Source organism: Hordeum vulgare, chromosome 5H (genome assembly GCF_904849725.1).
Source record: "Hordeum vulgare subsp. vulgare chromosome 5H, MorexV3_pseudomolecules_assembly, whole genome shotgun sequence".
NCBI lineage: Eukaryota > Viridiplantae > Streptophyta > Magnoliopsida > Poales > Poaceae > Hordeum > Hordeum vulgare.
In genome coordinates, this window is record NC_058522.1 from 344,770,539 (window position 1) to 344,792,047 (window position 21,509).

Sequence of the window (21,509 nt, forward strand, 5' to 3'; positions counted from 1 at the left end):
CAAGCTCGAATACATCGGGGGAGACACAAAGCAAAATACTCAAACTAAAACACTAAAGACGTATTCCACTAAGAGAAGAAATAAAAACAGAAAATGAAAGAACTAAAACAAAGGTAAAAGCAAAAGATATAACGGTGATACGATACCAGGGCAACTCCCCCAAGCTTGGCAAAAGCCAAGGGGATTACCCATACAAATGCTTAGTTGTCTTCCTTTGGTGGTGATGGTGGTGGTGTTGTTGGAGTAGTCTGATCCTCCGTCTTCCAAGGCATAGGTGCTCCATCATGGGAGGATGAATGAGTCGCCGGAATCCTCAAATCTACAGCCAACCAAATTGATTTAAATCTATACTCATACTCACAGTTTTGGTTCTGTAGGTCATAGATCTGGCCCTGGAGTTGATCAACCCTGTCATAGAGCCTAGAGAGGTGCTTCCCAATGTCAATGGCATCCATCTTGTGATTGCTGGTGAACTCTGTGATCATCATGTGGTTGGCGTTGAGACCACGCTCCACCATCCCTTGGCACTTGAAGACTTGTTGCTCCATTGCTTCGAGCCTCGTCTCCACGCTTCCGGTCTTCTTAGGCCCCTCAAGATCACGGATGTGCAACATCCCCTCGCTCATTTTGATAGATTGGGGGTGCTGCAACACTTTCGTGAGGTAAGGATTGATGACCTTCTCGAAGATCTTGTCCTTAGGAACTTTTGGGGAAATCATGACGATCTAGATCTGCAGCAGAAACATGCCCGAAATGAAAACAGAGGAAAACTGTGCGATACGGAGATCAAAACCCTCGGGCGTATATATAATGATTTTTTCTAGACCAGAAGTTGTGCTCCGCAAGAAAACGGAGTCCGGGAGGCACACGAGCTGCCCACAAGCCATGTTGCTGCGGCCAGGGGGGCGCGGCAACCAAGCTTGTGGCCGCCTCGTGCGCTCTCCACTGCTTTTTATTTTTCTAATTTTCCATAAATTCCAAAACGGAGAAAAATTCGTATTGGAAAAGTTTCGGAGTCCAATTACTTACCGAAACAGATACTTCTTGGTTTTCAGGGACTGAAACAGGCTGATAAACATCCCTTATGTACTCCTATGGAGTTATGACATTGATGATATTGGTCTCAACATTTATGGGAGTACCAGAGATATAATGCTTGATTCTTTGCCCGTTTACCACTCTAGGAAAATTGCCTTCCATGTTATTGATTTTGATGGCACCGGAATGATATACTTTCTCGACAACGTAGGGACCTTCCCATTTAGAGAGGAGCTTACGTGCGAAGAATCTCAAACGAGAATTGTATAGTAGGACATAGTTACCTACATTGAACTCTCATTTTTGTATTCTTTTATCGTGCCATCTCTTAACTTTTTCCTTGAACAACTTGGCATTCTCATATGCCTGGGCCCTCCATTCATCTAATGAGCTGATATCAAACAACCGCTTCTCACCAGCAAGTTTGAAATCGAAGTTGAGCTCTTTGATTGCCCAATAAGCTTTGTGTTCAAGCTCAAGAGGTAAATGACAGGCCTTACCGTATACCATTTTGTATGGTGACATGCCCATGGGATTCTTATAAGCACTCCTATAAGCCCATAGCGCATCGTCAAGTTTGCTAGACCAATTCTTTCGAGATCTATTGACGGTCTTTTGTAAGATCAATTTGATCTCCCTATTACTCAACTCCACTTGACCACTAGACTGAGGATGATAAGGAGATGCAACTCTATGGTTGACATCGTACTTAGCGAGCATCTTGCGGAAAACACCATGAATGAATTGTGAACCGCCATCAGTCATCAGATATCTAGGGACTCCAAATCTTGGGAAAATGACTTCTTTAAGCATCTTAATAGAAGTGTGGTGATCAGCATTCTTAATGGGGATAGCCTCCACCCACTTAGTGACATAATCCACAGCAACTAAGATTTGAGTGTACCCATTGGAACTCGGGAAGGGTCCCATATAATCAAAGCCCCAGACATCAAATGGTCAATGACAAGTGAATAGTTCATAGGCGTTTCCTGACGCTTACTGATGTTCCCTATTCTTTGGCATTCGTCACAAGACAAGACAAACTTACGGGCATCCTTGAAGAGAGTGGGCCAATATAAACCTGATTGCAATACCTTATGAGTAGTTCTGTCTCCAGCATGGTGTCCTCCGTAGGCCTCAGAATGACACTTCTGCAGGATCTGTCCTTGTTCATGTTCAGGCACACAACGTCTAATGGCACCATATACTCCTTCCTTATAAAGGTGAGGATCATCCCAAAAGTAGTGTCTCAAATCAAAGAAGAATTTCTTCTTTTGCTAGTAGGTGAAACTGGGTGGTATGTATTTGGCTACGATATAGTTTGCATAATCAGCATACCACGGTGCACTATGTGAAGTGCAGATGACATTCAATTGCTCATCAGGAAAGCTGTCATCAATAGGTCGTGGGTCATCAAGGACATTCTCCAGCCTAGACAAGTTATCTTCTACAGGGTTATCAGCACCCTTTCGGTCAACGACGTGCAAATCAAATTCCTGTAGTAGGAGAACACATCTGATTAGCCTAGGCTTAGCATCCTTCTTCTCCATGAGGTACTTAATAGCAGCATGATCAGAGTGAATAGTGACTTTGGAGTCAACTATATAAGATCTAAACTTTTCACATGCAAACACGACTGCTAAAAACTCCTTCTCCGTAGTGGCATAGTTTCTTTGGGCACTGTCTAGAGTTTTACTAGCATAGTGAATGACATTCAACTTCTTGTCAACTCTTTGTCCTAGAACAGCACCAACGGCATAATCGCTAGCATCGCACATGATTTCAAAGGGCAAGTTCCAATCAGGTGGTTGAACAATAGGTGCGGTTATCAAGGCTTTCTGAAGTACTTCGAAAGCTTCCTCACAATCCTCATCAAAAACAAAAGGAACATCCTTCTGCAAGAGGTTGGTAAGAGGCCTAGAAATATTAGAGAAGTCTTTAATGAACCTTCTATGGAAACCAGCATGACCTAAGAAACTTCGTATACCTCTGATATCTGTGGGGCAAGGCATTTTCTCAATTGCGTCAACCTTAGCCTTATCAACTTCAATGCCTCTCTCAGAGATTTTGTGTCCTAAGACGATGCCTTCATTAACCATGAAGTGGCACTTCTCCCAGTTCAAGACAAGGTTGGTATCTTTGCATCTCTGTAAGACTCGATCAAGGTTGCTGAGGCAATCGTCAAAGGAAGAACCGTAGACGGAGAAATCATCCATGAAAACCTCAACAATCTTTTCACAAAAGTCAGAGAATATAGCCATCATACATCTTTGAAAGGTGGCTGGTGCATTGCACAAGCCAAAAGGCATGCATCTATAAGCAAAGGTACCGAAGGGGCATGTGAAGGTGGTTTTCTCTTGATCAGATTGTGCAAAAGGTATTTGCGAGAAACCTGAATAACCGTCTAGAAAGAAGAAGTGTGTGTGTTTAGATAGCCTTTCTAGCATCTGGTCAATAAACGACAAAGGATAATGGTCTTTCCTAGTTGCCTTGTTCAGTTTTCAGAAGTCTATCACCATCCTATAGCCAGTAATAATCCTCTACGGGATTAGTTCACCCTTATCATTAGGAACGACGGTAATACCTCCCTTCTTAGGTACGCAATGTACTCGGCTTACCCAATCACTATGAGCAACAGGATAGATGATTCCTGCTTCCAGAATCTTTAATACTTCTTTTCTCACGACCTCTTTCATCCTCTGATTTAATCTCCGTTGATGATCAGCAACAGGCTTAGAATGAGGATCGGTTTTAATCTAGTGCTGACATAGAGTGGGACTGATACCCTTAAGATCATCAAGAGTATATCCAATAGCCTCATGGTGCTACCTCGAAGTTTTTAATAACTTCTTCTCTTCGTGATTCAAGAGGTGAGAACTAATAATAACATGATATATCTCCTTCTCATCAATATAAGCATACTTAAGAGTATCTGGTAACTGTTTCAGCTAGAACACATGATCACCCTTTGGTGGGGGAGGATCCCCAAGCAGTTCAACACGCATATTCTTCTTGAGAATAGGATATTGTTCTAAGACAATTTTATCTATCTCATCTCTTTCTTCCATATGCATATCATTTTCATGCTCAAGCAGATACTGCTCTAAAGGATCCGTAGGAGGCACAGCAATAGAGGCAAGAGCAATGATTTCATCCCTACCAGACGACTCTTTTTCATGAGGTTGTCTTCCAAACTTGGAGAAGTTAAATTCATGAGACACACCTTCAAAACTAACAGTGACAGTCTGTTTAATGCAATCAATGTGAGCATTGACACTGTTGAGAAAGGGTCTACCAAATATGATGGGACAAAAGCTATCTTGTGCAGTACAAAGGACGAGGAAATCAGTAGGATACTTCGTCTTACCACACAGGACTTGTACGTCTCTCACAATTCCCAGAGGGCAGATAGTGTCTCTATTAGCTAGCATAATAGTGACATCAATGGGTTCTAACTCAGCAGGTGCAATCTCATCTATGATTTCATCATATAGGGAACGGGGTATTGCACTAACACTAGCACCCATATCACATAAACCATGGTAATAGTGGTCTTCTATCTTGACAGAAACAACGGGCAGGCCAACTACAGGTCCGTATTTGTCTTTCGCGTGAGGTTTAGCATTCTAGCAGAGTCCTCACATAATTTGATAACATGCCCATCTATGTCTTAGGCTAAGAGATCTTTGATAATAGCAACACTAGGTTCAACTCTAATCTCCTCAGGGGGTGCAAGTGGTCTAAGGTAACCCCTACGTATCACACTTGGAGCTTTAGAATAATCCTTTATTCTAGCAGGGTATGGTGGTTTCTCAGTGTAAGCACAAGGAACAACAGGATCACTAAAAGCAATGACTTTCTCCTCAACTAGATTGGTTTTGGCTATGTTGCTTTCTACACGAGGATGATATTTAAACCACTTCTCTTTGGGAAGATTAACATGAGCAGCAAAAGATTCACAAAGAGAAGCTACTATCTCAGAGTCAAGTCCATACTGAGCGCTAAAATCTCTAGAAGTGTTTGTTTCAACAAAAGATTTAACACAATCAAACTGGAACTCATACCTGACTCCTTACCTTCCTCCAGCTCCCAATCTTCAGCGTTACATTTGATTTTTTCCAATAAATTCCACTTGTGGTCAGTATCCTTCTTCATAAAAGAACCGATACAAGAAGTGTCAAGCATGGTACGATCTTCATGAGAAAGACGAGCATAAAAGTTTTGAGTGATAATTTCTCTCGAGAGCTCATGATTGGGGCATGAATATAGCATTGATTTAAGCCTCCCCCAAGCATGAGCTAAGCTTTCCCTGTCACGAGGCCAAAAGTTATAAATATAATTCCGATCATGATGTACTAAATGCATAGGATAAAACTTTTGATGAAATTCCAATTTCAACCGATTGTAGTCCCATGATCCAGTATCATCACATAGCCTATACCATGTCAACGCCTTATCCTTCAAAGATAAAGGAAATACTTTCTTCTTTACCTCATCCTCGGGCAAACCTGCAAGCTTAAATAAACCACAAACTTCATCTACATAGATTAGATGCAAGTGTGGATGTGAAGATCCATCTCCTGTAAAAGGATTAGCCAGCAGTTTCTCAAGCATACCCGAAGGGATTTCATAAAAGATATTTTCATTAGGTACCTCAGGTTGAGAAACAACTCCTCGTGCTTCCGTTCGTGGTGAAGATACCCCGAACAAACTCCTCAAAGGAACAGTTTCCATAATGACAAGTGACAATAAATTTCAGCACAATATATGAATATTTCCTTACCAAATTCAACTTACCAAAGGCGCTTCCCTCCCCGGCAACGGCGCCAGAAAAGAGTCTTGATGACCCACAAGTATAGGGGATCAATTGTAGTCCTTTCGATAAGTAAGAGTGTCGAACCCAACGAGGAGGAGAAGGCTGTGATAAACGGTTTTCAGCAAGGTAATAACTGCAAGCACTGAAAGTAGCGGTAACAAGTGATGGTGTAGTGAGGTGAATCATAGCAAGCGAAAAGTAAGAAGTAACAAGTAGTAGCAATGGTGCAGCAAGTGGCCCAATCCCTTTTGTATCAAGGGACAAGCCTGAACAAAGTCTTATAAGAGGAAAAGCGCTCCCGAGGACACACGAGAATTTCTGTCATGCTATTTTCATCATGTTCATATGATTCACGTTCGTTACTTTGATAGTTTGATATGTGGGTGGACCGGCGCTTGGGTACTGCCCTTACTTGGACAAGCATCCCACTTATGATTAACCCCTCTCACAAGCATCCGCAACTACGGAAGAAGAATTAAGACAACGTCTAACCATAGCATTAAACTAGTGGATCCAAATCAGCCCCTTATGAAGCAACGCATAGACTGGGGTTTAAGCTTCTGTCACTCTAGCAACCCATCATCTACTTACTACTCCCCAATGCCTTCCTCTAGGCCCAAATATGGTGAAGTGTTATGTAGTCGATGTTCACATAACACCACTAGAGGAAAAGACAACATACAACATATCAAAATACCAAACGAATACCAAACTCACATGACTATTATTAGCATGACTTATCCCATGTCCTCAGGAACAAAAGTAACTACTCATAAAGCATAATCATAATCATGATCAGAGGTGTAATGAATAGAATCAAGGATCTGAACATAAATTCTTCCACCAAGTAATCCAACTAGCATCAACTACAAATAGTAATCAACACTACTAGGAACCTTACAAGTACCAATCGGAGTCGCGAGACGGATATTAGTTACAAGAGATGAAGTAGGGATTGGAGAGGAGATGGTGCTGATGAAGATATTGATGAAGATGCCTCCCCTCCGACGAGAGGAGTGTTGGTGATGACGAAGGCGACGATTTCCCCCTTCGGGAGGGAAGTTTCCCGGCAGGATCGTCCTACCGGAGCTCTAGATTGGATCTGCTCAAGTTCCGCCTCGTGGCGGCGGTGAAACCACGAAAAAGCTCCCGAATGATTTTTTCTGGAACGAAACCCTTCATATAGCAAAAGAGGAGGGCCAATGGGCCGCCAGGGTGCCCACAAGCCCTGTTGCCGCGGCCAGGGGGGTAGGCCGCGGCAACCAAGCTTGTGGGCCCCTGGTTGCTCCCCTTTGACACTTCTTTCACACAGTATTTTTTATAAAATCCAAAAAAAATCCACGTTGATTTTCAGGACATTTGGAGTTGCAAGAATAGAGCACTCAGACTTGCACCTTTTTCCAGTCCAGAATTCCAGCTGCCGGTATTCTCCCTCTTCAAATAAACCTTGCAAAATAAGAGAGAAAAGGCATAAGTAAGGTTCCACAAAGTATAATAACAGTCCATAAAGCGATAAATATCAACATGAAAGCATGATGCAAAATGGACGTATCACTCACCATGCCACGCCTCGTCAGGACGTGCCGTAGGTTGCGGGAATGAGTCGAGCCGATGACTAATTTTTTTGCCACGCACGAGTGGTATAAGAAAGGTCGCTCGAGAGCTGAAAAGTTTTGCTGTAGTGGAGATTAAATACGAACGCTGCATCCTTCGGCTACTTGTTGTTTGTTTTGCCTCCCTCTTTTTCTTCACCTCGTGTCGCTGCCTGTTCACCTCGTTCTACCATGCCTATAAAAGAGAGGTCGCTCCTCTCAAGAGAGACACACGAGAACATCATCTTCGTCATGCCATCGAGTTCCAATCTTTGAGTTGCTGCTAGGTTCTTCCCCATCTCGGCTTGCGGCGTGCAACGCTGGTCAGGACAATAGGCCTCCGAAACCCCACCTCTTTGAGTCCTGTATGGGAGAAGACTAATAAGGTTTTTGAGGAGCACTCTACGTGACTACCGGCTTCTTCATCACAGACACCACGGACGCTGACGACCACTTTCCGAATGACGACTTCTTCCCCGATGTCAACAACCTCTTGGACAACATGGCTGGTGATGACGTCAACACCAATCCCACTGCTGCTTCTGTGGCAACTCAGTATGTGTTCGTGTTCTTCCTGTTTGAGTTCCTGGTGCAATTTATTGTTCTAGCTTCTGTTCTAAATACCATCTGTTCCTACTCACCACTTCAGATGCTACTTGCATACTCTCTGTATGATCGCATGACTTGTCTTATAATTGCTATGATAGTTATGGTAAATCATAGCAATTATAGCATGGTAAATCTCATTTGGCTCACAATTTCTGCTAGTAAAATCACATGACTTTCATCTACTATTTCTGCTAGTAAAATCACATGGTAAATCTCTCATATTTCCAACAATTTATCATAGCATTCATCCTTCGGTATGTGTGAAGGGAAACTAAACAATGCATGAGTTGAAGAGTTACTCTCATTAGAAGGTGGGCACGGGTAGCTAATCCGCCTTCATCCTTCTATTCTTCGCTTCCCTCCTCATCTTTTTCATCTAATGAGCTCACAATTTCAGCAATTTCTTCTTCCATAGATTCCCGTGAAGTATTATTATTTAACATAAGCATCAGAAGCATAGTTTTCATAGAAATATTTAAGTACGACAATTTTTCACATTTGTAAAGAGTAGCATCATACTTTTCTCATCAAAGTATCAATTTAATAAGCACCCTTAAAAGCAACAAGTTCTTCAATTTGTTCTACATCATAACAATAGGCTTCCTTGGCATAAGAAGATCATATTTCATTATCATTAAACACACATTGGTAAGGAAGGTATTTTTTAGTTTCTACAAACAATAAGTAAAATCATATATTTGCCATAAATTCCTAGTATAGCAACACAAAGTATTTGATGGGGTTATAGTCCCAGGGTAGGGTCATAGGTGTGCCCTATAGGTCCTACCCAAGGACTACCCTTCATAGAAGACAAGGCCCTTAGACAGTTCCGACTGAACTGAGGGCGCCCCCATCATCCAGTCGGTGACGATCCACTCGGAGCATATCTAACGTACCGACTGGAATCCACTATGTACATCGTAACCTCCCAGGAGGACAACGGTCATACGTTTTCATACACCATTATTAGCATTTAAAGCTTACGTTACTTGTAACGTAAGCGTTTACTCGCCACTATTCCACCCCTGTCCACCGGGCCATTATGAAGGGCAGCGCACTCTATATAAGCCGCCCTTCCCCACTTGTGCGGGGGTTGGCACTTGCTGTAATCCACAATACACTCGACACAAAGCTCCCAAGAGCACTGAGACGTAGGGCTTTTACCTCCACCGTAGAGGGGCCTGAACTCATACATCCTCGCCGTAGCTAAGGCTCTGCCCATATACTTTCGTACCCCATACTTCTACTGTCAGACTTATACCCACGACAGTTGGCGCCCACCGTGGGGCAGGCGTCTAAGCGACTTCCGGCGAGTTTGCGATTTCATTTTTTCGTCATGTCATCCGGCGCAGATCTGTGCATGGGTCATGAGATCCTCTTCGGTGCACTCTCCTTCATCACCGACGATTCGGCATGGCTTCGGATGCGCCCCTCGACGTCGAGGCGCTTCTGAGTCACGGGGCTACGCACTTCCGTGCCAGTTCCTGCGGTGTTCTTCGCCCCCGTCATGCGCCGCAACAAGCGATCCCGTTGTCCGCGGCTCCAGCGTTGGGTGCGACACGCCCTAGCGCGACAAAACACGTCCTCTCAAGTGGCGGTGCTCGAACCGGTGGTGGTCCCGCTGTCATCCCAGTGCTTGGAGTCAGTTCCGACTGAACTACCTTCCGAGTATCCGGGTCACGGGCCTGCAGCCGAAGTACTCATGGCCGATTCCCATGAAAGTCCCCTCGGGACTGATCGGAACGAGCATGAGTTCGGAGAATCATCCGGCGCTCGTCGTCAGCACCATCCTTCTTCCAGTCGGCGCACTCGCCAGAGCAACATCGAGGTGTTCCGCACACCCATCCTCAACTTGGCTGCAGCCGCCATGATAGCCGATTCTCTCTAGCCGACTGATTCAAAGGCTGGTAGAGGAATCGAGCAGATTCGTGCCTTGTTGCATATGGCGCAACAGCAAAATTCGGCGGTCTCCCAGTCGCACAACAGGATCCACAATAGTTCTGTTCAAGCGAACACGCGTTGGTCGGTTTTCAGTCCCGACTCTCGCCAGCGACGCAGAGGGGGCAGCCGTTCCAGGGACTCGAGTCGGAATCCGCTTCCCATTCGGTCTCATCCCGAAGATCGTCGCCGTTCGCATACTCCTCCGTGGAGTGGGCCTTACGGGCCTCGGCATTACGATGATCGTCGTTCGGGCGGTGGCGCGCATGATCCAAGGCCTGATGCAAGAGGGTACATCACCCAGAAGAAGGTCGATAGAAGTCGAACCCACCATGATGGTCACGATAGAGACCGTCCGAGTGGAAGCAGGACCGTTGTTTCTGGTCCCGAGTGCTTCAGTCGGGCCATCCGCTCGGCTGACATCCCTCCCAACTTCCGATTGGCGACGGGAATCAGGAAATTCATGGGAGAGTCCAAACCAGAAACTTGGTTGGACTACTACAGAGTGGCGGTCCAGATCGGTGGCGGAGATGACCATGTCGCCATGAAACATCTCCCACTGATGCTCGACGGTTCGGCTCGAGCTTGGCTAAACCAGTTAGCCCCTCCAAGCATTTACAACTGGGCAGATATGTCCCGAGTCTTCATCAGGACTTTTGAGGGTACGTGCAAACGCCCTACTAGTCTCGTAGAGCTTCAACACTGTGTCCAGAAGCAAAACGAGCCCTTGCGCGATTTCATCCAGCGCTGGACGACCCTCTACCACACGGTGGAGAACGCCACAGAGCACCAAGCAGTCTGCGCCGTCAAGGCAGGCGTTCGGTACACAGATATGTACCTGAAGTTTGGTCGGACACGCGACATCTCCATGAGCAAGATGATGGAGATAGCCGCGCGCTATGAAAATGGCGAAGAGGAGGACCACATACGTAGCGGCAAGCATAAGTCAGTCGCCGATGGAGATGGGAACAACAATCGGAAGCAGAAACAAAAAGCTCAATACACTCCGCAGGCAGAGGCAGCTGTCGTTACGAATGCCAAGTTCAAAGGCAAGGGGAAAGCACAGTACACCCCCAAGAAGAGGCTATCAGGGAATTCCATCCTGGATCAACCGTGTCCAATCCACACGAAGACGGATGATGAAGGCAATGTCATATTGCCGAAGCATACAACTCGGCAGTGTCGCCTCCTGATCCAAGGATTCGGTGAAGGACAACCGAGTGAGAAGGACACCGAGCAAGATGATGAGGACAAGGAGGATTCGTTCCCCCAAGTCCATGCAACGTTGATGATTTTTGCTGATGTGGAAAGCAAAAGTCGATTGAAGCTGGTCAACAGGGAGGTAAACATGGCAACCCCATCCACTCCCACGTTCCTCAAGTGGTCACAGACTGCGATCACCTTTGACCAGTCAGACCACCCAGCACACGTACCCACCCCAGGGAGGCAAGCTCTGGTCGTCGACCCGTTGGTGGAAGGAGTTAGGCTGCGCAAAGTCCTCATGGACGGCGGCAGCGGCTTGAATATCATGTACGCCGATACTCTCAAAGGAATGGGCATTCCCATGTCCAGACTTAGCGAGAGCAGTATGCAGTTCCATGGAGTCGTCCCAGGAAGAAAGGCCAAATCACTCGGCCAGATTGCGTTAGATGTCGTTTTCGGCTCTGACAAGAACTTCCGCAAAGAGAAGTTAACATTTGAGGTGGTAGACTTCCAGAGTGCATACCATGCGATTCTGGGTCGTCTGACATATGCGCGTTTCATGGCCCGTCCATGTTACACCTATTTGAAGCTGAAGATGCCCGGTCCAAAAGGTGTGATTACTATCACAGGCAATCGGTAGTGGGCCGAGGAGTGTCTGCAGCAGGGGTCGAGAATTGCTAATCATCAGATGGCTATACTCGAGCTGGATGAGTACAAGAAGACCGCCGACCCCGCTGACCTGATGCGTTCAAAGAAGCCAGCTTCCAAGTCCGCATTCCAGTCGGCGGGAGAGAACGAAGAAAGTCAGCATCCACCCGACGGACGACACCGCCGCCCCAACAAACATCTCCACCACCCTTGATCCAAAATAGGAAGCCGAGCTCATCCAATTCCTCCGTGAGTACTGGGACATTTTTGCATGGAAGCCTGCTGACATGCCAGGTGTACCCAGGGAGTTGGCTGAGCACCGACTACATGTGGATCATGCCGCTCGGCCCGTCCAAGAACGCCTGCGTCGGTCCGCTGCGCACAAGAGGAAAGCAATCGGAGAGGAGGTGGCTAAACTTTTGGCAGCCAACTTCATTCGCGAGGTACACCACTCCGAGTGGCTCGCTAATGTTGTCATGGTGCCCAAGAAGGAAAAGTCTCTCCGTATGTGCATCGACTTCAAGCATCTTAATAAGGTCTGTCCGAAAGACCACTTCCCGCTCACCCGCATTGATCAAATTGTTGATTTGACTGCGGGTTGCGAGCGCTTATCCTTCCTTGATGCCTATTCGGGCTATCATCAGATCCGTCTGTATGGTCCGGATGAATTAAAAACAGCCTTCATCACCCCATTCGGGTGCTTCTGTTACATCACTATGCCATTCGGTTTGAAGAATCCAGGAGCAACTTTTATGCGCATGATCCAAAAATGCCTCCTAGACCAGATCGGTCGAAATGTGGAGGCATATATGGACGATATCGTAGTCAAGTCACGCAAAGGTTCCGACCTGCTGACTGACTTGGCAGAAACATTCGCCAACCTACGTAGGTACGATATCGAGCTCAACCCAGCCAAGTGTTCATTCGGCGTTCCCAACGGAAAGTTACTCGGTTTCTTCATTTCCGAATGAGGGATCGATGTCAACCCCGAAAAGATCGGTACCATTGTTTGAATGGAGCGGCCGGTAAGAGTACATGATGTTCAAAATCTCACAGGTTGCCTAGCGGCTTTAAGCAGGTTTATCGCTCGACTCGGCGAGAAGGCGTTACCTCTGTACCGACTCATGAAGAAGCCAGATACCTTCGAGTGGACAGACGAAGCCCAAATCGCATTCGACGACCTCAAAGCCTTGCTTTCCACCCAGCCGGTTCTTACTGCCCCGCTCAGTAAAGAACCCCTTCTTCTGTACATCGCGGCTACAAATCAAGTCATCAGCACCGTTCTGACAGTCGAACGCGAAGAAGAAGGCAAAGCGTACAAGGTTCAGCGGCCAGTATATTATGTTTCCGAAGTCTTGACTCCTTCCAAGCAGAGGTATCCCCATTATCAGAAGCTTATTTATGGGATCTACATGACTGCAAAGAAGGTGGCTCATTATTTCCAAGACCACTCGGTATCTGTCATATCTCATGCTCCAGTGTCGGAAATTCTCCACAATCGGGACGCATCAGGCCGAGTGGCAAAGTGGGCAATGGAGATGCTATACTGCGACATCAAGTTCGAAGCCAAGAAAGCTATAAAGTCTCAAGCTCTTGCTGACTTCATAGCAGAATGGGTAGAACAATAGAAACCGACTCACATCTACTCGGCTCATTGGACCATGTTCTTCGATGGGTCCAAGATGTTGAATGGCTCCGGCGCCGGCGTAGTGCTCATATCCCCAAAAGGTGATAAACTCAAGTATGTGTTGCAGATCCATTTTGATTCTTCCAACAATGAAGCAGAGTACGAAGCTCTCCTTTACGGGTTGCGCATGGCCATAACACTCGGCGTCCGTCGCCTGATGGTCTATGGCGGCTCAGATCTAGTGGTTAATCAAGTAATGAAGGAATGGGATGTAAGGAACCCCACCATGACTGCATACTGCAACGCAATAAGGAAGCTCGAGAAGAAGCTCGAAGGTCTGGAACTTCACCATGTTCCCCGACTGAAAAACCAAGCAGCAGATGAATTGGCAAAACTTGGATCCACATGGAGACCGATCCCGAGTGATGTCTGCCTCGAGCACCTACACCTCCCCTCGGTAAAAGAAGATCCTTTTACACAGGAACCTGTACAACCGAAGAGCTCAACAGATCAGACTGAAGTCGAGGTTCCCGCTGTGGTTGATTTGATCATGGAGATTCTAGGTGTCATTCCCGAATGGACTGTGTCGTTCATTGCGTACATCACGAGGCAAGAGTTACGAGAAGACGAAGTCCAAGCTAGGCAGATCGTTCGCAGGTCGAAGTCCTTCACCGTCATTGATGACCAGCTATACAGGGAAAGTGTTTGAGGTGTCCTTCAGCGGTGTATCTCTCCTGAGGAGGGGCAGTTAATCTTGGAAGAAATTCACTCGGGAACCTGCGGCCATCATGCCTCCTCAAGGGCAATCGTCACGAAAGCATTCAGAGCTGGTTTCTTCTGGTTGCAGGCGAATGAAATGGCAAAAGATATAGTCGACCGTTGCGAAGGTTGTCAGTTCTATTCAAACAAGTCCCACAAGCCAACGTCTGCGCTGAAGACAATTCCTCTTGCTTGGCCATTCGCCGTGTGGGGATTATATATAGTCGGACCATTCAAAACAGGCCAAGGAGGATTCACTCATCTGCTGGTAGCAGTCGACAAGTTTACCAAGTGGATTGAAGCCAAGCCTATCAAGAAGCTTGATGCCCTTACGGCTATCAAATTTATCACAGACATCATCGCCAGATACGGGGTTCCGCACAGCATAATCACCGACAATGGCACAAACTTTGACTCGGACAGGTTCAAAGGTTTTTGCGCAGGCCAAGGTATCCGAGTGGATTTTGCATCCGTCGCACACCCCCAAAAAAATGGACAAGCGGAGCGGGCGAATGGACTCATTCTTCAAGGGTTGAAACCTCGACTCCTGCGGGAAGTTGGACATGTAGCCGGCACATGGGTCACCGAGCTGCTTTCGGTGCTGTGGGGCCTCCGAACAACTCCGAACAGATCGACAGGGCGATCCCCGTTTTTCCTCGTTATGGAGCAGAGACAGTCCTTCCGAGTGACTTGCTTCACAACACTCCACGAGTCGAACTCTTCTCCGAAGCCGAAGCAGAGCAAGCCAGGCAAGACGGAGTGGACCTTTTAGAAGAGGAGCGCGAGATGGCACTGATCCGTTCAACAATTTATCAACAAGATCTACATCGATTTCATGCGCGGCACGTCAGGAGCCGCACGTTCCAAGCAGGCGACCTGGTGCTCCGAGTGGATCAACAGAGACCACACAAGTTGGCTCCCACCTGGGAAGGACCGTTCATCATTTCTAAGGTGCTGAACAACGGAGCATATCGACTCTACAACCTCGACAGGGAAACGGACGAGCCGCGAGCATGGAATGGAGATCTACTAAAGCGCTTCTACACATAACCGCCGACAGAGACAATGTAAAGAAGAAGTATCATCGAAGTAATACAAAGCAGATTAATTTCTTGCCGATTCAAAATTCTTCCGCGTTTGCAGACTCCGGTCTAAAAAACTAACTCCGAGTGTGTGCCAAAAGTCACACTCGGGGACTTAGCTGCGACCCAGAGTCGCCTAAGTAAAAACTCGCTCCGAGTGTGCACTAGAAGTCACACTCAGAGACTTAGCTGCGATCCAGAGTCGCCTAAGTAAAAACTCGCTCCGAGTGTGCACTAAAAAGTCACACTCGGGGACTTAGCTGCGACCCAGAGTCGCCTAAGTAACAACTCGCTTCGAGTGTGCACGAAAAGTCACACCCGGGGACTTAGCTGCGACCCAGAGTCGCCTAAGTAAAAACTCGCTCCGAGTGTGCACTAAAAGTCACACTCGGAGACTTAGCTGCAACCCAAAGTCGCCTAAGTAAAAACTCGCTCCGAGTGTGCACTAAAAAGTCACACTCGGGGACTTAGCTGCGACCCAGAGTCGCCTAAGTGACAACTCGCTCCGAGTGTGTACGAGAAGTCACACTCGGGGACTTAGCTGCGACCCAGAGTCGCCTAAGTAAAATCTCGCTCCGAGTGTGCACTAAAAAGTCACACTCGGGGACTTAGCTGCGACCCAGAGTCGCCTAAGTGACAACTCGCTCCGAGTGTCCACTAAAAGTCACACTCCGAGACTTAGCTGCGACCCAGAGTCGCCTAAGTAAAAACTCGCTCCGAGTGTGCACTAAAAGTCACACTCGGAGACTTAGCTGCGACTCAGAGTCGCCAAAGTAAACAACTCGCTCCGAGTGTGCATGAAAAGTCACACTCGAAGACTTAGCTACGACCCAGAGTCGCCTAAGTAACAACTCGCTCCGAGTGTGCACGAAAAGTCACACTCGGAGACTTAGCCGCGACCCAGAGTCGCCTAAGTAACAACTCGCTCCGAGGGTGCACGAAAAGTCACACTCGGAAACTTAGCTGCGACCCAGAGTCGCCTAAGTGACAACTCGCTCCGAGTGTGCATGAAAAGTCACACTCGGAGACTTAGCAGCGACCCAGAGTCGCCTAAGTAACAACTCGCTCCGAGGGTGCATGAAAAGTCACACTCGGAGACTTAGCTACGACCCAGAGTCGCCTAAGTAACAACTCGCTCCGAGTGTGCACTAAAAGTCACGCTCGGAGACTTAGCTGCGACCCAGAGTCGCCTAAGTAAAAAATCGCTCCGAGTGTGCACGAAAAGCCACACTCGGAGACTTAGATGCGACTCAGAGTTGCCTAAGTAAACAACTCGCTCCGAGTGTGCATTTCAAGTCACACTCGGAGACTTAGCTGCGAACTAGAGTCGCTTAAGTAAAAAGCTTCCTCTGAGTGGTCACTCGAGATACACTCGGAGGCTTAGCAGACCCTCATTGAGGCTCATGTGGATGTGAAGACAACTGACAACTACATGCTCCGCATGTTTGCCATTGGCTTCACCAGGAGACGCCCAAACAAAAACCACGAGTCAAAATCGTGTCAAAAAAAAGTCAGCGAAAGAAGAGCAAAAGATCCGGTTCGAATTCGAATTGGTTCTACGATCAGTCGGCTCGGTGTGAACCAAGTTTATCCACATCGAGCCACGAATGGTGCCGGCCAACAAAGTGGCCAAAGTTTAATACAGACTACACTCGGCATACCGAGGTAAATACGCGTTCAACATAAAGTTTATGAAGCGTCGCCGGGGCTGGCAGGCTCCACAAAGGTGTCGAGGTCGATTCCATCTGCAATCCGAGTGGCCGTGTCGAGGAAGGTCTCCATGAAATCTTCAAATCGAAGCGTCTTGGTGTTGGCGACCTGCAACGTCTTCAGCTTGTCTTCACGGGCTTCCTTGTAGTGCACTCGGACCAGAGACAGCGCCACGTCCGTGCCACACCGAGCGACAGACTTCTTCCATGCTTGCACTCTGCTTGGGACGTCCTACAGTCGGGTCATCAACCCCTCTATCTCGTTCCGGGAGTCATCTTCAGGCCACAGCTCCCTGTCAATTCGGCCGACAACTCCTCTCAGGCGACCAATGAAAGGACCCACCTTGTTAAGGCGGGAATTCACCCGGAACATGTCCCAGTTAGCTTCATCACCGAGTGGAACATTTGGTTGCCCAAGCGACCGTTCAATTTCGGCAGTTTCAGCTTCAACGTCCCGACAGAAATCTGCAAAGAAAAGACAGGGAGAAAATAAGCGCGGACTGAACTCCAAAGTCAAAGAGCACTCGGCAAGCAACTTACCACCAAGCAGTGCGACCATCTTCTTCGCCCAGTCGCCTACGTAGTTCTCCTGCGCTCTGCACCGAGTGTTCATTAACTTCAGCTGGGCCATCCAGTTAGATCTCTCCTTCTTCATTTTTTCTACCTCGGCCACCAATGCCTTGTTAGTCTCCCGAGATTCGTCCAAAGATTTCTCTCGTTCAGCGAGGGCCTTCTTCATGCCAGTCAGATCATTCACAGTCTCCTCCAAGTCCGCAACAAGTTGAGTCTTCTCGGCCTTCAGAGCATTATAGGCCGATCCCATTTCACAAGTCTTCTGCCAAAGAGACACAAAGGGAGGATCAGCCACGTTCAACAAGGAAAAAGTCTCGACAGATATGACAAAACAATAAAAACTCAAAATTCTTCAGACCCCTGCCGATGCAAGCAATCGACAGCGGTCTCGGGGACTACACCCAGTGGGTTCACTGAGAGTGACCCCACTGGTATGAAGCTCGAACAGGTCGGTCCCATTGAGCTCCATAGCAAACCAACAACACTATGAGTAACACTACTCTTGGAGACTACACCCAGCGGTTGCACTCGGCGTGCCCCCACTGGTACCATTCGGGCAGATCAACTCTGATCTGTAGAGATTATGGAAAATACATATGAAGACAACTGCCGGTGCAAGCACTCGACAGAAGTCTTGGGGACTACACCCACTGGGTTCACTCGGAGTGAACCCACTGAAAAATCAACCTACTGTACCCGAGTATCTCGCTGAAACCCCCAGTGGGTACCAAGAGGAATGTAAACACTTACTGACGCACTTACTCAGATATCATCCCGAAGCTCCAAACTCTTCTAGTACAGAGACGTGATGGAGTCATATGCTCCCTTGGCGTCGCCCACCATCAGCTCCACTTGCACCATGGCGTCCTTGGCGGCTCCTACCTGATCCTCCGGGAGGCATCGGGCATCATATTGAACATCCGATGGACCCGGCGTGGCAGAAGGCTCCCTGGGCATCCCGAGCTCTGCTCCAGTCGGTTCCACCGTGAGGGCCACTGTCTCAGTCGGCGGAACGCTAAGGCGGGATTGGCAGGAGGTTGGATAACCCCAGAAGCAGGCGCCAAAGCTGGTTCCGACCTCCTTTGGTCGTCATCGTCCAGATGGATCACCTCCGAAGGAAGCCCGACTGAACAAAATAAAAATACAGAAAAAAGTCAAGATCAAAGACAGCACTCGCGAAACGGTAGTACAGCTCTCGGAGTCGTGACAACGTACCTTGCTGGGACGTGGCGGCGTTATCAGTATCCATGGGATCATCATCCTGACGCGGCAGAGAGGTGGCGGAGGTAGCAGCTCTGTTGAGTGAATTCCACTCGACGGATAAACATGAATTCCCAAAAAGAAGAGTCCAATCGGATACTGAAGGAAGATGGAAGAGCAAAAACACTTACGCTGAGGCGACGGGAACAACAATCCTCATCCGAGGCAAAGCTTTCCGAGGCTTAGACCCACTGGGTTTAGCCACCTTGGACGGCTGATTCACGGGCTCGACAGAAGCACCCCTGGTTCTCTTCACACTCCGAGCACTCAAGGCCACGGGAGGAGCCGGCGGAGCAGCGGGGTCATGACGGCGCTTGGTTCGGTGTTCTGGTGGTGAGGGTGAGGAGCTCTGCTCTCCACTCTCCTCCTCCTCCTCTTCCGTCTCCTCCTCCGTCTCGCCACTGTCAGAGATGTACTCGGCGCTATCCGCGCTGCCCTCCATGCTGCCTTCCTCTTCCTCGACTGGATTCCCATTCGAGACTGCAGAATGCTAGTTCGTCCACTCTTACACAAAACACAGTCGGCAACGTCAGTCAGCGAGACAAGGAAAGCAATAAAACTGAGAAGGTTAAAAGCACTCGACAACATGTACTCACCTCATTCGGAGGAGGATTTTCGGCGCGGAAGGCCTTCACCCGCCGAGCTCCCACGGGGTTATCACATGTGCATGTGATGCTGCGGACCCACGCACTCACAGTCTCCCCGCTCACGTCCTCTGGATGAGACCGAGTGGTATCCGAAGGCCCCGTGTAATGCCACATAGCGTGGTCTCGGGCCTACAGCGGCTGGATGCGCCGACCTAGAAAAGTCTACAGCAGGTCCATGCCGGTGACTCCCCTCCGGACGACGGCTATCAGCGCGTCGACCAAAGGCTGGATCTGGGTTCTTTCTCCCTTAGAGAGCGCTAGCTTCCTGGGAGGGCCCGGACGTTCTAAACTGAAAGGTGGCAACCCACACAAAGCATTCGGGCAAGCAATGTCCTGGCAATAGAACCAGGACGATTGCCAGTTCCTAACTGACTCAGATAGCTGAAGGGAGGGGTAGCTACTCTTTGTTTTCTTTTGAAATCCTAAACCCCCGCAGAGCTGGAGGATGTGCGTCTTATCATCAGACTGGCTAAGCTTCTTAACAGTCTGAGATCTAGCGGAGAAAACGTATTTGAAGAGCCCCCAGTGGGGAGGACATCCTATGAAGCACTCACAGAGGGTGATGAATGCGGAAAGATGAGCTATCGCATTCGGAGGGAAGTGATGGAGCTGCGCCCCGAAGTAATTCATGATACCTCAGAAGAAAGAATGGGGAGGCAAGGAGAAACCTCTGGCCACGTGGCTGAGCAGCAGAACGCGCTCCCCCTCCTTCGGTGCCGGCTCCGTCTCGCCTTCCGGTAGCCTCCAGGTCTTGTTGACGACCATGGCGTGCTCCACCAGCTCCAACACGTCGTTCTCCGTCACCGAGGAGGGGAGGAAGTCCCCCTGGATCCAGCCCGCCGGCAACGCCCGCTGCCGCCGCTGAGTGGAGGCCGCCCCCTTCTTCTTCTTCTTCACCTCGAGCTTGCTGGTCTGTCCCTTCGTCATGGCGAGGGCGACGGATCCGCAGAGGAGGAGAGGAAGGAGGTGGCTAGAGGTGCGCAAGGAGTTGCGAGAGAGGGCGAGATTAATGGGAGAAGGCTGAGCAGCGCAACAAGAAGGTCCACTGGCAAAGCTTTAATAGGCCTCCGACTGAGTCACCTACAGGTGGGCCCAGGATCTTATCCCCCCAACCGGCCACTGCAAGATTAGTGGAGAAGATAACGGCACGGTAATCGAGGAGGCGAAACCTACTCGATGGCGATGTCGTCATCCCCGCTGAGCGCGTGGCAACCAAAATTTGAGGATCCCAGAAAATCCGGCGCTGTCAGTATGACCAGTCACGTCGAAAGATTCCGCGGAAGCATTCGGTCCCTCACGGTTCGTTTCACTGGCATATTCACTCGGATCACTAGCTGAAAGGATAAAATGGATCGAGGCAAACAACCCTAAAGTCACCTCAATACCAGTCGGTTCCAAACTCCAGACATCACTTCATCGTTCCAACCCCGATCCATTCGGGGACTAATGATGGGGTTATAGTTCCAGGGTAGGGTCATAGGTCTGCCCTATAGGTCCTACCCAAGGATTACCCTTCATAGAAGACAAGGCCCTTAGACAGTTCCGACTGAACTGAGGGCGCCCCCATCATCCAGTCGGTGATGATCCACTCGGAGCATATCTAACATACCGACTGGAATCCACTCTGTACATCGTAACCTCCCAGGAGGAAAACGGTCATACGTTTTCATACACCATTATTAGCATTTAAAGCTTACGTTACTTGTAACGTAAGCGTTTACTCGCCACTATTCCACCCCTGTCCACCGGGCCATTATGAAGGGCAGCGCACTCTATATAAGCCGCCCTTCCCCATTGGTGCGGGGGTTGGCACTTGCTGTAATCCACAATACACTCGACACAAAGCTCCCAAGAGCACTGAGACGTAGGGCTTTTACCTCCACCGTAGAGGGGCCTGAACTCATACATCCTCGCCGTAGCTAAGGCTCTGCCCGTATACTTTCGTACCCTATGCTTCTACTGTCAGACTTATACCCACGACAGTATTAATTTGATGCCACAATCGTTT